The sequence below is a fragment of the Ursus maritimus genome, unplaced genomic scaffold (assembly GCF_017311325.1).
Source record: "Ursus maritimus isolate PB19 unplaced genomic scaffold, ASM1731132v1 scaffold_13, whole genome shotgun sequence".
Lineage (NCBI taxonomy): Eukaryota > Metazoa > Chordata > Mammalia > Carnivora > Ursidae > Ursus > Ursus maritimus.
The window spans coordinates 12,696,868-12,717,003 of record NW_024423675.1 but is presented as its reverse complement, the minus strand read 5'-3'; the positions used below and the strand labels follow the sequence as shown (position 1 = coordinate 12,717,003).

At 38.3% G+C, this 20,136-nt stretch overlaps 1 protein-coding gene across 1 annotated transcript in view; it reads left to right on the top strand.

Annotated features, from left to right (window-relative positions):
- Positions 1-20,136, top strand: part of SIM1 (SIM bHLH transcription factor 1) — a 65,357-nt gene that overhangs the window by 17,535 nt on the left and 27,686 nt on the right. The window lies entirely within an intron of this gene.

Genomic DNA, 20,136 nt, shown 5'->3' with positions numbered 1-20,136 from the left:
ATTAAATAAAACTTAATGCGGCAGAAAGAAAAAAGAGAGAGAGGAAAGGGTCCGACGTACGGAGCCATTTATGGTTAACAAACAGGACATCTGTTTCACTTTTTCAAATCTGGGTTTGAAGTTCTTAATTTTAACCAGAGTCTCCAATCAAAGTTAAGAGTTCTGAGAGAGTGATTCTTACGCTGAACCACAAAGGGGGTTTAAGTGACCAGGAGGGTCTGAATTTAACCTCCAGAAAGCAAAGGGACCCGAGCTAATACTGCAAGTCTTGGCCGGTGCCCAGGCCCCGCGCGTTGTGTGACCGCATCGCTAGGTGAGGAGCAGGCCTCGCGGGGCCACCTAAGGGCACAGCTGGCTGGACGGCGCGGTGGCGGCCTTGGAGCCTTATTCTTTCTAGAAACAATAATCGTTCCTGGTCCGCGGTGTGGCCCTGCGGGCTGATCACGTGGCCTGGTGTGCGGCTGGTGAAGAAAGCGCCTTCTGTATAATGTTTGTGAAGCTGAATTGCTCAGGTTTGAAGCCTTTATGAAGAGCCCTTTTGTGTGCAGAGTTGCCGGGGGTTTTTTGGTAGTCACTGAAATCCTTGCGATTTTAGGGGACCTCAAGAGTTATTTACTTTGGAAGCATTGGCACACCCGGCACTTAGTAGAAATGCTATTTTCACATTAGGAAGTTGGGTAAGGGGTGCTATTTGGAATCAGACTGTACTACTGACCACGAGGACTAGATTCATTCCACGTTGTTTTAAATTGCCAAATTAAAAATGTAGTACTTGAAAATATTGTGCTTGGCAATAGACTATTTACTCTGTGCCCTGTTTAATAAGAAATTTTAATTCAATAGACTTGGGAAATGAATTTGGTTTAAATGAGGATTCAGTATTCAAGAATAATAGCTGGTTATTAAGAAGAATCTCTTTATTCCTTTCATTTAATAAATGGTATTAAAATAAATACTATTAGGTTTTTGTAATAGCAAGAAAGCTGTGGATTTTAATACAGAGCAGAAAACATACCAATATTTTGGGTATCATGAAACAAAACCATCTATTTTATGAATGCAATTTTTATATTATTAAAATAAACATAAGAGAAAATGGTAAAACATAATTCATAAAATAAGCCACTCTGTGAAGCAGAAGTATTAAGGAGTGAAAAATTATGTCTGCTTACCATGGAAAGGAAATGGACATTCTTTAAGAAGGTGCTTTGTATGTCTGAGACATCACAAGCATTATACATACACTGTTCTCTGGTGGGTGCCTGTGGTTAGTAATCATTTTTTATCAAACAGCAGGGTATATAGTCACACAGACCCATTTAAATGATCAGAATGCAAGTTAGACCTCCCAATGGGTAAGCTTAATTTATGTTTGGAGTCATTTTGAAATATTCTGTTTTGTTTTCCAGTGGATAAGTGTACTTCCTTTCTTCTGTTGACTCTGTCGTTCTTCACTTCACACACTTCTCCAGAGCTGCAGGATTAGGCTACCAACTTTACATCAGATTAAAAAGATGTAATGAGGATAAATGATTTACAGAAGGAAAAATAGCATGGCTCATATTTTTCTAAATGTTTTATACCTCTGAATGAAAATAGAAATAAACACACAGAAGCACACAAGATGAAAAGCTGAAATTGATTACCCTTTTATGAGTCTCAACTCCAATTCTTTGTATAAAAATTCTTAGGACAATTTTTATAGCTGCAAATGTGGAAACTGCCTTAGATGAAATGTCATCAAGTGGCTCTGTGTGTGTTGACAGGATTTTCATAATGAACAGGTTGCAGTTTGTTTGATGTGTATATCACACATCTGGCTGGAAGTTACTAATTTACATTGTCTTAGCAAATTAAATAGATGGCTATTGATTCTCTATGGTAGCAGTGAACTACCACATACATTTGTTTTCAAGGCTAGTTCTCCGTGAAGCCTGAGAGTGATAAGTGAATTCTTTCCAAATATGCCACCTCAAACAATGTGCTTAAAACCACAAGCCCCCCAAATAATTCGACAAGCCAGATGTTTTCTCAATGTAGACATGTTAGTAGCATACATTTTGAAGGAATTGTCATATCATGAAAGTAGAGAGAATTTTAAATAAGCATTGGTTAAATGAAGGTGTGACATATTGATGGAAGCTGCATTCACAAGAAACTCATTTTTCAAATTTCCTGATGGCCAATTTATTGCTGACGTTAAAATATGCCTAGAAATACCCATCATTATTATCTGACAAAAGCGATGGTGAATAGAAATATTCAGTAACCTTGTTCTAATAAGCAGCTGCAACTGTGAATATAGGAATTTTAGAGGCAGGGTGTAACAGCCTTTGTATGACCATCGCACAAAATGTCGATATTCTAAAAATCTAGAGAGGACAGGGAGAGGACACTATGATTAAATTTTTAAAATTCTTTTAGGTTTTCTCTGGATGCTTGAGGGTCCCTAAAGCTAATACAGCTCTTCATTAAAACTCAGAAGCGAAAACAAAACAAAAAACTCCTCTCAAACCAAAAGACTGAGCAATTCATGATTTTCTAGAAGACACACATATCCTGTTAGCTTTATGTTCCACATTTAAAAAAATCATTCTTATAGGTCTTGAGTGCCCACAGGCTTTGAAATAAGTGTTAAGTATGACAGACCACGCTCCCTGATTATTTTCAGGAGGATAGATGAATGAAGATAGTGTCTAGTAACAGTGAATATTGGGAAAAGTCCAGACAAGTATGGAGAGTACAAGGAATTCTGTTTAAAAACTGAGTGGTTTTCTTGAATTCATATTTTCTTGAGCTTGTTTAATTAGTAGTATTAATTATTCATAGCCAGTTCAGGTGGAAAACATTAGTGCTCAATGTGAAGAGAATTGAAATTGTGGAACACCCAATAAACTATGAAAAGTAATTTCTAGAAAAATGAAGCAGAGTCTTTATGTTTCTAAACTTCATATGTTATAAAAATAAAACTTTTAAAATCTGCTTTTAAGGATAAATCAATGAAGTATAAAGATCCCATTTTAAAATATTTAAGAACATTAATTTTTCAAACATACAGAAAAGTTGAAAGACTTGTACAATGAATACCCATACACACATCATCTATAATATAAGCTGTTTTTGTTTTATCTCCTTTTCTATCTATATGTATGTCTATTTGTATGTGCATTTTTTTCCTCCTTTGAATTATTTCAAAGTAAGCTACGGACATCATGATTCTTCATCCTAAATAACATTCTCCTACGTAGTCACTGTACCATTTATGATGGCACATTTAAAGGGTTCAAAATTACTGTGTGTAGAAGGTTGCAAAAATATACATGAGATCTAGTTTACTGATGCCATTAAAAACAATCTGTCACTGACATTCATCAAGTACTCACTGATATATGACCTCAGTAGGTTGACTGATAGATGATATTTTGTGAGTGTACTTCCGTGGGATACAGTCGTAAACACTAGTGTATTTTAAATTAGACTTCTAGTAAGAATTGTAAGTTAATAAAATTCTGGCATTTTCCTGGAAAGTAAAAGATAAAGATTTTGAGAGTTATTTTGGTAACTTTGGAAACAGACACATTTAATATCTTCAACCATTTTTTGCTTGTAAAGAAGGCTTCTCTAGTTATATCCTAAGTTTAAGATAGAACATTGTTTTAGTTCTCACATACTGTTTTAGAGTGATTCACTGAACACATAAAAGGAATTTTCTATGTTAAAATTTCTATTTCAGTGTTACAAAAGGCAGAACTAATAAACAATTTACGTTAGTGTTCTATGCAACACTATCTACTAAATAACCCTTTGCATTTATAGAAAAGTTTGGGCAAAATATCGAAGGAAACATTCTTTCTTCATGTAAAAGAAGAAAAAAGGTCTCTATGTTGTAATTATTGCAGGTCCAATAATTTTTGCTTTTCTTTTTATAAAACCATTGTAGTTCCCACTTTTAAAAAGGGTCTTTAAGTGTTAACATATTCTGGAGTATAAAACCTTATGTATCCTTATCACAAAGCAGCAAATGTTAAAATATGCTCATGTTTGCTCTTTCAAGTGTACTAATCGTGCTGAGTTAATTTGGGCATTTAAATTAAAAATTATTTTTTTATTAATTTAAAGCCACAGAGATATTATTGTTATTAATATGAGGAAATTTTAGAAAATGCTTTTTAAAAACTTGACCAATAATATATATAGTTATAGAAATAGATTTTATTTTTCTGGCTAGCAAAACCATTCTTTTATATTATAAATAATGTCAAATGAAGTGCCTCTTGACTTAGCAAACCATAGCAAAATATAAAATAATTTACTCTCATGCCTTGGACCTGTGGAGCACTTGTTGAATGGATTTAATTTTTTGATCATTAAAAATAATAATCATGCACTAATGTATACCCATAAATTAGATTTGATCCTTAATTGTGTTTAATCTTTATTATAATAATATTGAACATCAAAGCCCCAGTTGTCCTTTTCAAATGATCTTTGAAGTATCTGAATGATTATAGAAACGAATTGAAGACACATTTGTATGAATGGTAATTCATAACTAAAAGTATTAATAGTAATTAATAGTGATTTTGTAACTACTAAAACACTCTATTGAAAGAAGAGCTGGGGGATTTAGTCTGTTTTATAGTTCATACTACCAGTACTCACTTAAATGATGTTATTCTTCATATCCTTTTCACTTATTGTAATTTTTTATCAAAATGATCTGTATTTAGTTTCAAATTCATCATTTATGTTCAAATTTTGTATTATTATTACAAATGTTGAATACAGCATCATTACAAAAGCTGAGTATTTCTTTCAAAGTGCTGTCACATTCATTACATAGTTTGCTCCTTTGACAGCTCTGTAGGAGGGTAGGGCAGGGATTTTCTAGGTGAGGAAACTGACATCAGATAGGATGAGTAAGTGGGGAAGCCAGGATTAAAGCCTGGGGTGTTGACTCCTACTGTATGCGAAGTTCCTCTGTATGGAGGTGGTAGTCAGGGGTGGTTGCAGGGGAGAAAATGTCTGGGAGAGAGGGATGGATTTAAATGGCTGAGGCCTGTAGTGTTCAGCCCACCAACTTCTGGGTAGGCTTTCATCTGATCTCATGATGGAAAATTAAAAAGCTGTTTCTTTGTTGCTGCTTCACGAATATGTACAGATATCGACAATTTAAATTTAGCAATGCTATCTTCTCAATAACATTCAGTTAAGAATATATTTTCCCCCCATAAGTCTCACTAAGGACGTTTTATTCTGTAAGAAAAAATGTGGCCTGCAAACATTTCAGTTTCTTTCCAAGTTGCTTGCCTTTAGTTTACATAGATACATTATTGCTAGTCCTAATTATTTCATTTCTGCAACCAGATTTAATATTTTATGTTTTTGTTAAACGTCTTAAAACAAATGTCAGTGGATTGGCAAGCTAAATCACCCTTTTCATCAGACGGGTCACAAATTACCTCCCATGGCAGTGGGGTGTTTCCTAGATGGTGTTCTTTTTTTTTTTTTTTTTAAGATTTTATTTATTTATTTGACAGAGATAGAGACAGCCAGCGAGAGAGGAAACACAAGCAGGGGGAGTGGGAGAGGAAGAAGCAGGCTCCCAGCAGAGGAGCCCGATGTGGGACTCGATCCCGGAAAGCCCCGGAAAGCCGGGATCACGCCCTGAGCCGAAGGCAGACGCTTAACAATTGCACCACCCAGGCGCCCCTCCTAGATGGTGTTCTGCTTTTGAGGGAGAATGGCAGGAAAGTTTGCTCTCTGGGGATTCTGTTGGTGGAGGGGCCTAGGGATGGAGAGCCTCCCAACATACTCTGGGTAGGTGAGTCATCCTTGGCCCTTGGCAATGCTGCTACCCACTGGGCTACTTCCTTCTCCTCAGGCCTCTCTGGCCCCCATCCTTTCTTTGTTGTTGCTCTGCCCGGGAGGGCACTGAGTCACAGGACCTCTTCTTTAGAAGGTTCCTATGTGGAGGCCGCTTGGTATGTGCTAAATGACCAGCCCGACCACTCTTCTCTGGCTGTTGGGACAGAAAGAGTTCTGGTCTTTGCGTCTTATTGTGGAAAAACGTGATCATTACCTTCCTGAAGGCAGGGATACACATGTTATTGTGAATGGACAAATTCAAATGAAGCTTTACTTGAACTCCAGAAAAGTACGTTTTCATCTTCTGACTTCATCTATCTGACTTCGATATTTGTGTTGTGAACAGTTATGTTTGATTCAGGGTGTGTGTATGTGTGTGTGGGGGGGGTGGATTATGCATATCTTGATGATTTAGTGAAAGGCTGCTAATTGTTTTCACCTATCCAATGCTTTCCTGTCTGTCGTCTGTTCTCATTGGCTTGTGGCATCTTTCCAGGTGAGCAGGTAGTGATAGAAAATTCATCTGGGTTGAAGTGCTGATGTCTATGCCTCTGTAGTCCTGCAAAAAGGATTGGTTGGAGTTTGGATGAAACCTGGAAATGCCTGAGTGCTTATTGGTAGAGGAATTTCATTCTGTCTTGTCTGAAGGGGTAACTTCGCCACTTCCTCTCCCCTGCCTCAGGCATTCTGAGGTCTAGGGATCTGGCAGGGGTGAGAAAGGTGGTCCATGGTGATGGCAGGGCTAAAGGGGATGAGAAGAGGACTTACTGTTATAGGGCATTGACAACGTTTAGGGTCTGAGTCTGGGCCATCTGTTTACCATCTGTGACTTTTACTCTGGGAAGTTATATTGCAGTTGGATTGTGATTTTGTTTTTATAAAAACCCACAGTATCATTTGAAGCAACCTGCAAGGGAGAGGCATGGGCTTTGGTGTCAGATGGATCTGGGTTTGAATATGCTTTACTGCATTATAGCTATGAGACTTTGAGCTCAGCTCTACTTCTTTGAGCCTCTGTTTCCCCATCTGCGCAATGGGGATATTTTTACCCACCTTTTAAGAATTGAAGAGGATTAAATGAGATAATGTATATATATAGCACAGAACCTGGCAGAAAGCACGTGCTCAAAATAACTGTTATCAGCTCTTGCCAATTATGTGATGTCAGCTGAAATAGTTTGAAAAGAGAGGTGTAGTTCCTTTTTAACTTGAATTGCTAACTCTTCAAATTCACAAATTTAAGTGTTTATCTTCTCCCCCCGCCCCCAAGTTCCTCAACACACACAGCTCCAAGTATTGCGCTCTTTGTGGGTGGTGGTTTCTACAGTTTGGTTAAGCTCACCCTGTTTTTCATTGCTGTCATTGTGTACTCTACAGGGAGCTGAGCTTTGTGCTTGGAGGGAAGGAAGCCAAACTTTATTGAGTACCTTATTTGTCCCAGGCAAAGTGAAAGGTGCGTTACATGGTGCTTTACAGGGCAAAAGAAGGTCCTAGGAAACCAAGCTTTTATCAAATTTCTAAAGTTAATTTAGTTGGAACCGATGTTTTCTCAACTTTCCAATGTCAGTAATTAAAATTTAAAGTGAATAAAACATGTAGTACTGGCATTTTTTATGGTGTCCGGTGGAACCTTTTGTGTATTTCCCTTTACTCTGTGTGGACTGGGTATGGCTAAATCAAGCGTTTCAGAGAGTATGGCAGAATGCAGTGATTTATTGTATGAATACATGAAGCAGTCTTGGCATTTCTTGAGTAGTTTACAATTTAGTTGGAAAAGTAGAAGAGTTCCATTTAAATATTTAAGAACTCAGATTAGCACAGTTTGAAATAATATGGTCCACCTGGGCTATTTGTTGAGAGCACAGAATTCAGAGAAGCTTGAATGGTGGAGCTATTAGGAAGGGAGTAGAATGTAGGGGTCGAAGCAGAGGTAGGGTCTTTTGAGATGGAATGGTGACATACGCACATCTGTCTTGTTCTTTTTCCATGAACATTACAGCACAATTAGTATTACTCTTCAAATTAGATTCAGTACTTGCCTCACTGCTCTTATCTGACTTACGTTTTCTTTCCTTCTCTTACCTTTTTGCCGTGAACTTTTTTGTTGGAACTGAACATGTTTCATCAGGATTGGAAACTATTTTCTCTAAGCCTCTTACCTTTCTCAGATTAGTACTGTCATATATCTTGAACATGTTCACCCAGCCTTAGTAATATATACATTTATATATATGCATCTAGCATATATAAATGTCATATGTATATAATATATATATTAACATCTAGGCAAAGAACACAGTTTTTAAAGTTTTAAGGGATGTCAGTATTCTGAATGGAATGTAGACTCTTATTGAAATGAATGCACAGTATTGCCACATGTATAATCATTGTATTTTTAAAATTATTTGTAGAAAGCAAATGTGAGGTATACATTAGGACAATGAACATCAGCAGGTTGGAGGAGAGGGAGGTGCAAAGAACGTGATTCTTTGGTGCCATGTTTGACATCATAATCATAATGCTATTAGAATATGATGCCGTCTAACCCCCAGGCTTTTTAGTTAGATGCTTCAACCCTGATAACCATAGGGATGCATTACAAGGTACTTGCAAAACGTATTATGAAATGAGATATCACTACTTTATCATGCAACGTAGCTAATTAAGAACTTGGGTTATGTATCTATTGCCTATTCAAACTCCAGTGCTGCTATTGGCTATTTCTGTGACTGCGAGCAAATTGCTTAACTTTGTTGTCTTGCTATTTTTTTAATCTGTAAAATGTGGGTAATAATAATAATATCTATTTCATAGAGTCATTGTGAATATTAAATGAGATAATGTGTGTGGTTCTTGGCCCTGTGCCTGACACAAAGTAACATTGAGTAAATGTGAGTTATTAGTGTGGTTACTTCAGTGAAATTAAAAAAAATAATTTTTGGCTTGCCAGTAAACACAAAATAAGTGTCTGTGAGTCTTTGGGCTGAAGGAGGGAAAGCATGGTCTTAGGAAGGCAGAGTGTTGCCCAAGAATGAGAAATCACCAATCATGCTGATCCATCTGGAATGGATTGTTAGATCCTACTTGAGATGATTAGGACTGGTAGGCATTTAAGCATTCATAAATGTTTTCTTGAGCACCTGTTATGTGTCTGGCACTGTGCCAAGTTCTGGGGATATCGAAATGAATGAGACAGTACCTGCTGGAAAAAGAAATAAGCACAACTACAAGCTCTATCCCAGCTTGATTTCCCTATAGGCTTGCTGATGACAGATTCCTTCGTGGAGGGAAGCACTTCCATCCAGGAGTAGAAGAAAGCCCAAAGTGCTTTGGCACTGTTAAGGTCACCCCTGGGGAATAAGCTTGCAGGTGTGGTCAGACTCCCCTTGGTTAGATGGTGAGGAGGGAGTGGAGGCAGTGAGAGGGACTGAGCCCCTGGGGAGGGCCGTATGTGTATGTGTGTGTGTGTGAGAGAGAGAGAGAGAGACAGAGAGAGAGAGATCATGATTGGCAGCAGAGTAACTGGCTGCAGGGTAAGGAGTCCATCTTAACTCTGATAAAAAGCGCTGTTGCCCAAGGCGGGTCCTATGTATCTCGTTATGTCAGCCAGAGAGAGCAGTTGTGTGTGCCAAGTTGATTTTTATCTTGTTGGAATGAAATTGAGCTGCTTTTTGTTCTCCTTTGAATGGAGTTTTTCAGTATTTCGTGGGGTTGACTTCTAACAGGATTAGGAATCTTAGTGAGTTTTAAACTGAAGAATCACATTAGAGTCAAAATAGCCTTTGCAGATTTATTACATTAAAAAAGTTTCTAATTATTTTAGGTCTTTGTAATATTTTTAACTTTTCTTTTTTAAGGGGTAGTTCCCAGGCATTGCTGCCCTGCCCTGGAAAGACTGTGGGATTGTCAGCTGCAAGTGAGGGAGGGATGGGAAGGTGCTCTGTTTGTTCCCATACTTAGAAAGGTTGGGGAGTAAGAAGGACTTACATTTGAGAGGCTACTTTGTGCTAGAGGCTCAGAGAAGCCAAGTAACTTAGCCAACACAACATAGCTAATGAGTGGACCCAGAGACAGGACTCCAGGGCCCACCTGATTTCCTCTTTGGCATGCTGTCCTTAAGTCGGTAACATTGTACTAGGGTGAACCATATGTAATTGCCATTTCTGTACATTGAGGCCGTCCAGTATTGGCAATTTCATATGATTCCGCCTAATATTTGGGAAGTAATATGGCATTTCAAAGAGATTTTGCAAAAGTCTGGATAGTTTACCCAAAGAGTTCAATACGGGGTGTCCACAAAGTGACCTAATAGCTTCACAGAAGTTTTGGTGTGCTCAGAACCCAGTCAGCTGCCACGCAATATGCTTAAGCCCTGGGCCCAACCCCATCTCCCCGTCACCAATTTAGGCATCAGCAGTTATGACATTTTTACAGAGCAGCAATCCATACCCATAGAACACTATTTTATTTGGAACATCTAATATTTTATCAGGATTCAAATGGGCATTGCTGTCTTTACTGGAAGGATATTTTCCCCTTTGATTGATCGTTAAATGGATAGAGCCTGTGAAAGGATCTCTCTCTCTCTCTCTTTTTCCTGGGGATTTCTTGTTCAAACAGAATTTGTTATATCCACATCAGTAAAGCCGTGCTAATATGGGCTGCTGGCCAGATCGTGGAAATAGCCTCATTATATTGAACTGGATGTCATAATGGTACCCATTAAGGTGGGATTCTCTCTGTTTGTACTTTTAAACCCAAGTCCCTTGCCACTTTTTACATCTCTCTGAGAATAGCAACATTCTCTGGTAATGCAACCTGAGAGTGTGCTGTCTCTTGCCTCCTCCTACTGAAAACTATTACAAAAATAGAATCCCCGGTTCTGAGCATTTTTAGGGGTTTGTAGCTTTCTCCTGCTCCCCAGACATTCATTTTACTCTCTGCACTTGTGATGGCTATAATGTGTTCTGGTGGCTGAAGGTAAGAACCCATGAGATTTACTTCTTTCAACACTCCCATTAATTGATATTGGTGTCCAAATATACGACAGGAAAAGAGCAGCTCTTTTTTTTTTTTTTTTTGCAACGAACCAAATGCAACACAAGGTTTTTCGTTTTAATTTTTATAAACAGTTCAGAGACTAAGACTGTTGAAAGTCATAGCATTTCTATCAGCTGTTGAAATCTTACTATAGTCCTGGCAAAGTGAAGCGTTTGCTGTGCTGGATTTGGGTAATGGAACCCTGCAGGGTTGCAGCTCAGGAATGCTGGAAGAATGAAGCCCACAAAGCAGAGGGCAGAGTGAGTGTCAATTTCATTCCTCCAATTAGAGCAGTTAAAGAAATAACAAAATGCAGGGTAACATTTTATTGTGAGGGCTAATTGAAAATCAGGGGAAAATATTTAGATAAACTACATTATCATCTCTCTTCTATTTGTGTCTCTTCCCAGTTGACTCAACAGGACCTTCATTATAAACAAATCTCTATCATTAGAATTAGCTTAATTTTTGTTGCTATAATTAAGAGGATGGTAAGAAGTGTTGTAGAGTGTAGTCCTTCCTTCAGCAAATGGGATGGTTCTTGCATTCACTCAGAAGTCTTTCCCCAGCGCCTTATGGGTGCCAGGGTCTGTAGGAGGGAGGGTTGTGGTGTGACCAAGAGAGACAACATCCCTACCCTCATGGTGGGTAAATTTTAGTGGGTAGAAACAGATAGTACTTATAAACAAATAAATATGTCCTACAATGTCAGAAAATGAAAGAAAAAAATTAAGCAGGAAAAGAGATGGGAGTGGTCAGGGAAGGCCTCTCTGAAGACTCCTGAATGAAGGGAGGGAGGCAGCCAAGCTGAGACCTGCAAGAGCTTCCCAGCAGTGGGAAGCAAATGCAAAAGCCTGGGGTAGAAACCAACCAGGTGAGTCCATGAATGAGAAGGTCACCGTAGCTGGAACAGAGAAAGGAAGGGGAGGGAAGGGGCATAAGAAGTTGATGCTAGAATAGGCAGGGTCAGACCACGTTGGGTCTTGAAAGCATTGGGAAGTCACTGGAGTTTTGAGCAGACGCATGGCATGAACTAATTTAAGGTATGAAGAGGTCATCTGGCTGGTGTGGAAAATAGGCTTTGGGAAAGGTGGAGGGTAGAGGCGGGGAGTTATGAGATGACCGCAATTGCCTAGGTGAGGGACGATGATGGGTTGCAAGAGTGAGGTAGTGATGGAGGGTCTGATGCAGGATGTGTTGAACGCAGACAGATGGGGTTTGCAGATGGACTAGACAGAAATTGTGAAAAAATGGGGAATCAAGGTCAGCATCTAAGTTTTAGCCTGAGCAGCTTGGGTGAATGGTGGGAAGGGCAGATTTGAAGGTAGGGGCAACACTCACAGGCTGTGTGTGGGCATATTTAGTTTGAAATGCCATCATTCATTTGAGTGATAATGTCAGGCAGGCAGTTGGATGTGGGTGTCATGGAATGGGGAGGTCTGGGCTGGAGATGAGGGGTCATCAATGTTTAGAAATTAAAGCCAGCCGAGTGCATGAGATCCCTGGAGAGTGAAGGGTAATTGAGATGCAGCCTGAAGACGGAGCCCTGTAGCTCTCCAGGGCTGTGGGATCTGCAGGAGCAGGCAGTGTCCCCAGAGGAGGCTGAAAGGAAGCGAACAGAGATCAGTATGGGAATAATCTGGTGAGCTATGCAGTGAGGCTGGGCCCTGGGGAAAGTGTGAAGTTTGTCTTTGGAATGTCCCCTCCCTTTACAGTGGTTTTCCATCTTCTCTGTGGTACCCTTTCATCTGATTTCTTTAGTTTTTTTTTTTATCCCAGATAACAACTGGTCCAGTTTTCAAAGTGTGGTCCCTGACTGGCAGCATCATCACCTCCCAGGAGCTTGTTAAAAATGCATATTGTGAGCTCCACCCTAAACCTACAAAGAAGAAGCTCTAAGGGGTGGGGCTCAGCAAGCTGTGTTTTAATAAACGCTTCAAGGGCTTATGATGCATGAAGTGTGAGAACCACTGCTCTAAAGAACGTAGCTGATAAACTGAACCAATGAAAAGTAACAGAGCTTATATAATACTACACAGACTATGTAATTATCAATAGAGTTCATGAGACTTACTCTGTTAACCTTTTCTGAGCCATCTGTCTAAAGCCAAAGAAATAAATATCTAACAGTAGATTTTAAGCATAAACCAGTAGACCATTCCTGAGACATCTTTGTGGGGGCCAAGGAAACTTTTCAAGTCCTGCAAGTCATAAATGCAGGCAGCTGCCTGTTGTATCTCGGATAATGAACTCTACTGATAATTACATAGTCTGTGTAGTATTATATAAGCTCTCTGACTCCAGATATGAAGGCGATGAAAATTTGGGCATTTTGTGGGCGATCCAAAATCTCTAGAGATAATTCAGAACTTTTTTTGTTTGAATACTTATTTTGTTTAAAGTTGTTTATTTTTTTAAGATTGTTATATTTATTTTAGAGAGAGAAAGAGAGAGACAGACTGCACAAGAAGGGGGAGGGGCAGAGGGAGGGAGACAGAATCCTCAGGCAGACTGCCTGCTAGGCATGGAGCCCCTCACAGGGCTCCTCCTGGGGCTGGATTTGGACCCTGAAATCATGACCTGAGCTGAAGTCAAGAGTAGGCTGCTCAACCAACTGAGCCACTCAGGCATCCCTGCTTAAAGTTGTTTAAACACAACCTATGTATCAGGCAATTGTAAGTAATGCCTCAACAGCAAGGCATATAATAATAATAATAATAATAATAATAATAATAATGGCAGAAAATTTGTTGAATTGTGAATTTTTATTCATAAAATACCCCTCAAATTTATTTTAGCCTTTTAAATAATAGAGTTTAATGTATATTTAGTCAAGCATTACAGTAGTAAGGGCTTAGAGAGATTAGAAATAAATGAATCCAATTAAAGAACACGTCTGTGAGATTTGATATGTCATAGGTATGAATGAACTGTTTGCACAGCAACTGTAAAGAAACCGTTAATGATTAACTATCGAGAAGAGGTTTAATCAAGAATAAATGCTATAGGACATATTGTAAAATATTTAAGTTAAATGAATGAAGATTTGTGCATTTGAAAACATTGCATCATGCCATCATTTTTGCTGTGTCTTTTCCTGGGGAGTTCAAAGCCTTTTCTATTATCTGCAGAAATGCCAGTGCCTTTGTGATGTGTAGAAAAGGGTAGAGCTTTCAAAGGTGCCATGAGGTTTAGCCTTGTGGGGTCTCTCCCCAAACTGTGGGGAGTTGGGGACCCTCTGGTCTTGAGTATAGAATGCAAATTTCCCAACGTTGAGGGAAGATTATTTCTTTATGATTACAAGTAATTTTTCTGTTTCAGGAGTTTGTGTGAAGTTGAAGATAGGTGCTATGCTCTTTTCACCCTCCCTGCCAGGGGGTTAGTTTTAGGGTTTAGGAAGAAGCTTTGTAAGGATCAGAACTGGGTGAGAAAGCTATTCCTGTGGAGAATAGAACCTTAACCAAATATAAGGTGTTAGGTGATGGGTTCCCCCATTACTTTTCTATCTTAGGTATTGGCAAACTTCTGAAGGGAACATACATTTGAAAAACGTCAGCTTAATAAAATGACAGTGAAGGTGTGAGGGATGGACACAGAGGGTGGGGAGGTGAGAAAGAATGGAAAGACATGGAAAGGGGGGGCCGGAAATTTTCTGGCATTTTATTTTCTGTTTGTGAACATTTTTAGAAGTAAGAAAAACTCGGTTGATATTAGTATCATTTTTTCTTTCTTTATATTTGGCCTTTTTTTTTTCCTCCTAGAAGAGGCCTGAATTAGCGGTCTTGATTGTAGAAAAGGAGATTGACATTTTTAAATTTATGCCTTTGGTCAAAGAAACAGCACATTTTTCATTTAATTTGCTTGGATCTAACTTTTAAAGACCAATAGCTCCCTAACCGCCCCCCATCCCTGGCCCAACTTTGAGAAAATAAGAAACAAAAAAGCAATAAGATCAATAGAATCTGGAACTTAGATCTGTAGGATTTACAAATACACCTGAACTTTACTAGCTATAGATATCGAATCAATTTCTGAGCATAAAAAATTAAGTTTTTCAGAACAAAAAATGTGGCACCCAAAGTAGGGCTTACTCTACTTAAACAATGATTGAATATGCCGTCTACAACTCACAGGAAGCTGAACTGCTGTGAGAAGCCACATGGCAAGACTTTCTTTTTTTTCCATTATAAGTAATAATTTAAGTTATATTCTCCAAAGAAGGAGACATAGAGTCATGGAGTTCACATGAAGGTCTTCAGAGACAGATAATTCTGTGAGGTAGGAAGGGTGGAGAATAGATCAGAAAGTAAGTGAAATGTATAGGCACCGAGAGAGCATATGGACATTTGGACATTTTAAAATTATAAATGGTGTTCATGAGAAGTTGAACCTATGGGAAAAGAAGTTTAGTGCTGTTGTCTCTTCCATAATTTAATATTATTCACAAAGAAGAAATCCTGGAAATACAAAGAGGAGAAATTGGGGAACCATTTCAATATCAAGTGGGAGTACCCGAAGTTTGCCTCAATTAGAGTTTCTTTTTCATGAACTATTTTTCTGATTATGAGTCATATGTGTTTATTATAGAAAGAATTAAGATAATATAGAGAGATATAAAGAGAAGATAAAGAACATCTTTAATCTATTTTCCAGATAGTCACTGTTAACATTTTAATTTTTTACTTCCCACTACATGTATGTGCAAATACATGCATATATGGTACATGTTAATTTAAAAAGATATAATTTTTCACCTTATCAACAGTATTCTTCACATCATTAGAGTAAAAAAAAATAATAACGGCATAATACTTTATCACATGGGTATACCATAATTAAGTAATGGTTCTATTGTAGGTTTTCATTTATTTATTTACAATTAAATATAAGAAATTTGCTAAGTACCTTTGTATATAGACTTTTGATACTTATCTCTGACTATTTTTGTAAGATATATTACTAGAAGTGGAATTACTGGATTTAAGGAATGAGTATTCTTAAGACTCTTGATGAACACTGATAGTTTACTCTTTTAACAGTAGTCCATTTATTATATATAAGAATGTCCATTTATTTCACCTTGTCTTCATTGAGATTTATTGTCATTAAAATAAAATCTTTGTTGATTTGAAAGACAAAAATGGCAAAAAAATCTGACGGCTGCCTTAATTCATATAGGTTATTACAAGTGGGCTAAACTTAAAAAAAATTGTTCCTTTGCAATTTGTACAGTTTACATCCTTTTCATATTTTTCTATTTCAGAGATATTGTATTATCAACTTGTGGAAGTTATTTCTCTGGGGGTTTAAAGTACTATTCCTCCTCACTCCTTCAATACAGTTGTATTAGTTCAGAATAAATGGTTGAGGATAAAATTAATTTAGTATTCTAGTTTATTGAAGTATCACATATGCCATGCCTGAAATGTAACTTGGGAAAAAATAAGTGCATTTTCTTAATATGCATAATGCTAAAACAATAACATGATTTGTTTCTGTAATTTAGGATCTCACAGAATATCAGAATGATCATTATTAATTATAGTCTTGGAATTTAAAAATCCCTCACATAAACTTGCTTACTTAGTAGGTATTTTTTTCTTGCTTATATAGAAAGGTTTGTCAGTTTTTAAAATGTTTGGTCATTTGGATTTGAGATGAATAAAAGTTTATTGCATTGAGAATTATTTTGTAAATCACTTGCAAGTGAGCGTCTGCTCTCTGTAGGGTACGGTGCTAGATGGTGAAAGGAGACTATCATAAGGGAAGGAATTTAAGAGATTGTTGCCAGATACACCGTTCACCACACTGTGCGACGGGACCTAGACATGCTACATGAGCGTTCGAGGCAGTGGCCAGCGTAGCAGCTGAGACAAGGGAGCAGAAATCACTGTGGTCCGTGTGGGTAAAGAAACAAACTCAGATGTCTATTGTGGCCGGTCTGCACTTAGCTATATTTCAACTTGTGTCATGGGTTTGTGCAAAGGTATTCCGTAATCCCTGTTGTGAGTTTGGTTGACTTTGTTACATCTTACCAAAATATTACGGTTTTTGACTTCCTTTTTATTTATTGTTTGCCTATTGTTTACACCCCCTCCCCCTGTCCTTCCTTCTTGAAATTACAGTGTGATGGTAAACTTTGTGCCTAAGCCATCCCTCCCCCTTGTCGTGCCATCCACTCCATAGCATGTTGGATGAAACCTACAAAATAGAGGAGAAAGATGTTTCTAGGCAGAGGCAGTGTTTATGTAAAACCAAAGACTTTTGGGGAACTACTGAAATCACCAAAGCAAATGGAGAAAACCACAAGGAGCAAACACAAATCCACTTATTAGTATGAGACTATTAGATTTCTAAGGGTGCCTTAGCCTAATTTCCCAGCAGATGCCTTCGTTTGTGAGCCTCTCACAGTATGGAATCCTCCTTATCAGCTATCTCTGCTGGGCTCCATGGGAGCCTGAAAATGAAACATAAACTAGGTCTCTCTGCTGCAGAGTTTACCCAGTGGCCAGGCGGTAACGCTGCCAGAATATAAAGAAGGTCGTGCACTTCGTGTGACAGTGATTCGAGAATCCAATTAAAAAGTTTAGTGTAAGACTCAGTCGTTCCTACTTAATCCGATCACAGTTTAATGCAATCCTCCACTTATTGCAGTCAGCGCCTTTGGAGCCAAATCAATTGTATGTCTCTGTTTCCACGTTTTCCTCCGTAATTTGATCACCTTCAGCTGTTTTTTGTTTTTTTTTTTAATAGCTCAATTGGGAAATCTGGCAACATCTTTTAAGAATTGCCACATAATGTAAAGCCAGCAAAGACACTTCAGAACGGCCACCTTAGAAACTGGCATGACAGAAGCAAAAAGTCACTTGTCCAAAGTAGAAGCAGGATAGGATATGGCAGAGTTGGAGAGGAAAGGTTCTTGCGAAGAATCTTGCCTCAACATGAACTGAAAAAATACTGCTGATTGCTTATCTGTACAATCATTCGAACTCACTTGAAGATTGTGAATACAGTAGGGCTGCTGTTGGCATCACGGACACCAGTCTCCCCATCAAAATGATAGAAATTATCTTAATGCCTTTCTCTGAAGCTAAAAGTACCTTTTCGTGGTGAAGATACCTCTTGTTTGCCTTGCAGGGGCATCGCACTGAGGTTCCCATATGGCAAGTTGGCACTTACCTCGTGAGTGGTCGTGGCATATTGCTGAAGGGAAGGCCGAGGAGGCCAACGATGCAAAAATGGCCCCTTTTATTCTATTGGAATTTGAGTAATTCCAAATATGTACATGACTATTATAAAGTTTAGAGTAGACTCAGATGGTTAACTCTGCAAATTGAATGATTTCTGACTGTCCATAATGGAATAAGAAGATTACTTTGGTCTGTGCAAATACGAGTGAGATTGACAAGCTGCAGGTCCTATGATTGCAAATTATCCATTTCACATTGCTTTCGGAGCCGAGGTACCTGAGGATGTCTGCAGCTCTCATACAAGTCACTCACAGGAGAAAAAAACCCCAGACAAATGTAAATTGATACCGATAGCCATTTTGAAAAATATGCCAAAAGGCATATGCCCCATTCCTGTTTTGATATGTGGATTGTATATGGGAGACCAGTGTGAGCTGCCCTAGTGAGGGAGCCTGTGGAGTCCTGAACGTGGTCTATGTGGCACTTTTCAGGAAAGCTTTAGAAGTGGAGTAGGGCTGTGTCCTGTCCCTGCTTAACTAAAGTCAGCTAAGTCAAATTCCTCACTGTACTCATTTCAGAGTCCAAGGGCTGTACACCCAAGTATTTTATTTTGTTCCGCTCCACAGGGGAATACTGAACATCTTTTCTAGGCATATACCTAACTTTGAGGATGTTTGTGTGTATGTGTGTGTGTGTGTGTGAGAGAGAGAGATGCCAGAATGTGCCTCACTGCAGAGAAGGGAGGGAGTGTCTAAGTTTGGAGGAGGGAAATGGAACTCGTAATGTGATTCCCATCAGCATCCAGACCTTTAATCTATACAAATGAAATGCTCCAATTTAATAGAATTCTAAAAGTAAAACAAATGCTTTGTTCTTACTGAATCTGTCATTCGGAGCTGCTCTTGGCAGTACATCAACTGTACTTGAAATGTCTTTAAGTGGGTATTTTTTTATTGTGCTTTTCATCTTAACACATCTTTGAGTTGTTAGAGGAATAGGGAGGCTGAGCTCCTCTCAGCGTGTCAGGTCTGTGCTGCTCTAAAGTCTCCATTTGCTTACTTAGCAATGAAGAGCTTACCTTAATAAGTATTTTGGCCACACTGCAATAGAGTTTAGAGACTAGGAAGAAACAGAGCAAATTAATATGAGTTAGCGGTAGAGAGGAAAGAAATACAGCATAAGGAGGTGTTTGTAATAAAATGTATTACAATCACTTCCAAAGTGGAACTATTGTTTTGGGGAAATCAGGTGCCAAAAATCACCACAAAGTGTGGAAGTAAAGAAATAATACTTAGTATTTATTGAACATTTACTATGTTCTAGGCACTGTGCTATGAGTTTTTCATATAACAGTTTTCTAAACCTTAGCACATCCATCGCTATGAGTTATAAAGAGGAATTTCAGTCTAGATGGGTTGTTACACAGTAAGTGGCTCAGACCATGGTCTACCCGACCTCATGATCTTTTGCTGTTTGGTGAATTCTTTCTGGTCTTTTTAGATGTGCACCAAAATATTAATATTTTTATTTATCAAAAGTATTTGTATAACTCTTCTTATATTTATTAGCATTTTCATGTGACTATGTAGAATTTCAAATCATTTATTGGTTTTGAATTTTTATTTAAGTCTATTTGGAGTATTTCTATCATTGGAAACTATGCAAAAACTTTGGGAAGACTTCTTCAGTAGTTGAGATGCATACTCTGGGGGTCTGATGGTGTACACGAGAGAAATGAATCCTTGTTTACGCTCTACTTATTGCCATGAAGTCTCTGTGCTGAAATGTTGCATTAAGAGTGTGTTTTGAAAATTATGTGGCCATATTTTTAGGGGTGCAGGATTTTTGCTATCAGTCTAGGTTCTGTTGGGCAGGGACTGAATGGATATACCCTTACCCATTTGTTTTTTTTGTTTTGTTTTGTTTAATAATAATTTTTATTATGTTGTATTAGTCACCATACAGTACATCCTTAGTTTTTGATGTAGTGTTCCATGATTCATTATTTGCATATAACACCCAGTGCGCGTTTGACACA